Here is a 3200-nt window from a genome sequence, read left to right on the forward strand (position 1 = left end):
GGCTAATTCCCAGGTCTGTGGTGAGGATTAATCTGTGGAAAGCCCTCAGAATGACCCCAGCATACAGGAAGCATTTCCACAGTGTTGGTGAGCCCTGGGGTCCTGCCCCAAGCCCTGGGGTCCTGTCAGTTCTGAGCTCTGGGAGCTTACTCGGTTTGTGAGATGCATGGGACCCTAATATGTATTATTCGTGCGCTCATTCATTTATTCTCTGTGTATTGCTGCTGTACCTGCTGTGTGCCAGGCACTGGGCTAGGCTCTGCAGATGCCGGGATGGGGGCGTGGACACCACATTTGCTCTTAGGGGCTTGCATTCTATTAGGGTTAGATGTGGACAGATGTATTGAAGAACTGACAGATTTTCACAAGAGCCCCAAAGGACAAAAGAAGGAGGGGGAGCCAAGAGAAGTAACGGGAGCGTCTCCTTTCTGCAAAGCAGACAAGGAAACTGCTCTGAGGAGGGAACCTATGAGCAGAGAATTAAAGGGTAGAGAGGAGCCAGTCACGAGGAAAAGGGAGGGAGGAACCTTCCAGATAGACTAGGGCAGAGGTTCCTTTGGGGTCCAAGTGTGCTGGCACTGAAGCCAGGACGGATGTGGAGGTGGGGTGGCCAGGACCAGGGCAGAACCTGCTAGTCATGGGCCTTCCCAGCAGACAGAGCCCTCGTGGATTCCAGCAGCTGGTACTACGCTGAACACCTATTACGTGAGGGGCACTGCGTGTGTTAACTCATTCCATCCTCAGAATAGTCCTATCTGATTGGTACTCTTTTTTTTTTTTTTAAAAGATTTTATTTATTTGACAGGGATTGCAAGTAGGCAGAGAGGCAGGCAGAGAGAGAGGAGGAAGCAGGCTCCCTGCTGAGCAGAGAGCCTGATGTGGGGCTCGACCCCAGAACCCCGGGATCCTGACCTGAGCGGAAGGCAGAGGCTTTAACCCACTGAGCCACCCAGGCGCCCCCTGATTGGTACTCTTATCCTCCCCATTTCACAGATAAAGAGACTGAGGCACCAGGAAAGGGCTTTGAATGCAGGCAGTCTGGTTCCAGAGCCTGTGCCAGGTCACAGTTTCACATTTTGTTCAGACTGGCCCCACTGCATGGGCGGGGGAGACTAAGTCAAGAGAAGAGTTTCCAGCTCCCCAAAGTGCAGTACCGAGTGAGGGGCAGAGTAGAAATTTCAACCTGGTTTCCTTGTCTACACCGAGACTGCTCATTCTCACAAGAGGGTGTTGAAGTCAACAGTTTCCTGGTTGGGAGTGGGCGGTCGGCCCGTGGCCTCACCTGAGCTTCGGCTTCCTCACTTGTCCTTGAAGAGTGGCTGGCGTCCCCTCTGGGCTTGCGTGATATGTAATGAGTCCAGAATCCAGCACAGGGTTAGAACTCCCTCTGCAAAGCCAGTGGGGTGATTAGTCACCATCCTTCTGGGCAGGACCGCCCACTCACCTCATCTCTACCCCTGGGGGGTTCTGAGTCATGGAGACTTGGTGAGTGGGACCGATGGCTTGGAATGGTGCAAGTTTGAGCAAGTGAGAGGAATGAAGGACCCTTTGGGAATGTAAAGTGAGATTTCCTACCCCGGGGCCTTTGCACCATCTGTTCCTTCTGCAGGACCGCCCTTCGGTGTCTTGCCTCTTCCTGAGTTCTAGTTTTTAATGTCCCTGGGCAGAGTTGAGGATTCCCTACTCTTAGGGCCGCAAGCAATTTGCTCTAAGGTGGCTGGTCCTGGGCACCAAACAGCGCTGCTCCAAGTGACTGGGAAGGCAACCACGCTGGCAGGTGGCAGGGGGCTCATATAGGGCAGGGCAGACCCCCACCCCTCCAGGCTTAGCACAGCACCAACAATATTGCCCATGTGGCTCCACATGTTTTAGCTATTTCCTCATCTGGAAAATGGGGCTAATAGGAGAAGCCCCACGAACCCTAACAAATGGGTTTGTTGATTTAAGGAGCTATATATTCTGGAAAACGATTGTACATAATATGTCACATACATAATAAGCGCTCAAAACTGTTTGCTATTGTTGTCATTGAGGCCAACTCTGTGCCAAGTACTTTACCTGAAGTCTTTTATTTAACGGGTTTATTGTCTCCACTCTTAGGCCCGCCCAGCCTGATGACCTCACTGGAGGGGCAGAGCTAGGATTTGGCCCCGCCTGATCCCCCCTCCCAGCAGACACCATAGGCAATTTCTAATGCCCGGAGAGATAAATATCGCCTGTGCCAGTAGATATGGGTATAGATTTTATCATGGTAAGTGACCATGAGTTTCCCAAGGGGGAAGAGGGAAGAGTATGGACGCAACATTTCTCAAACTTACTTGACTTTGACCACAGAACTCCTCTGGAGGAACCCTTTTGTGAAGCAGGGGGCCCCTGGCCCCCTGTTCTTCAATGAGACTTTGTGTAAGGTGGGAGTTAGTAGTGGTGGCCTGACAGTTCACACTCCCATCTCTGAGGCGGTGGCTGTGACCTCTGTCCTTTGTTGCCCACCCAGAGGCTGCTCTGAAACTTGAGGGAAGTTGACAGAGTTGGGAGTCTATTTGGGGACACCGAGGCCCAAGAGGACAAGCACTTGCCCAGTCGTTCAGATCAGGAGCAGGTCAGAAGCGTGGCTGGGATCAGGATCGAGCGCTCCCAGGCGGTGCTCCCACACGGAGGGCGCCAGTGGCCCCACAACCCAGCCGGGCCATGGACGTGCTTTAGACGTGGGCGGCCTCTGGGGTTCTGTAAGCACTGGAGCCCTCGCCCCCCACGCTTCCCGGTCAGATCACGGAGCAGATAGGAGCAAAATTGGCTGTGTGGATCTGCACAGAGCCGCTGCGCTGTGTGCGTCGTCGGGCGGGACCCCCGTACCGTGGGAGCTCCGTGTGAGGACGCCAAGTGCCGGCGGGACGCGCGTGCCGGGTGCGATGCGTGCGGACGGGACGCGGGCCCATGCGGCCGCCGTGCAGACTTCGGCGCTGGGGGCAGCCGACGCCGGGTGCCGCGTGCCGGGTGGCGGCCGGGTTGGGGGGGGGGTGTGTCCCGGCGCCGGCCGGGGAGGGCGTGCGTGGCCCGCCCCCGCCCCCGCCCCGCCCGGAGGCCGCGCAGGTGTGGGCGGGCCGCCTGGACCCCGCGGGGGCCGGGGCCGGGAGCGCCGGCGGGAAACAGGAAGCGGGGGGGAGGCGCGCGGCCGGAGGGCCGAGAGGCTGGGCGTGCGG

Source organism: Martes martes (assembly GCF_963455335.1).
Source record: "Martes martes genome assembly, chromosome: 8".
Lineage (NCBI taxonomy): Eukaryota > Metazoa > Chordata > Mammalia > Carnivora > Mustelidae > Martes > Martes martes.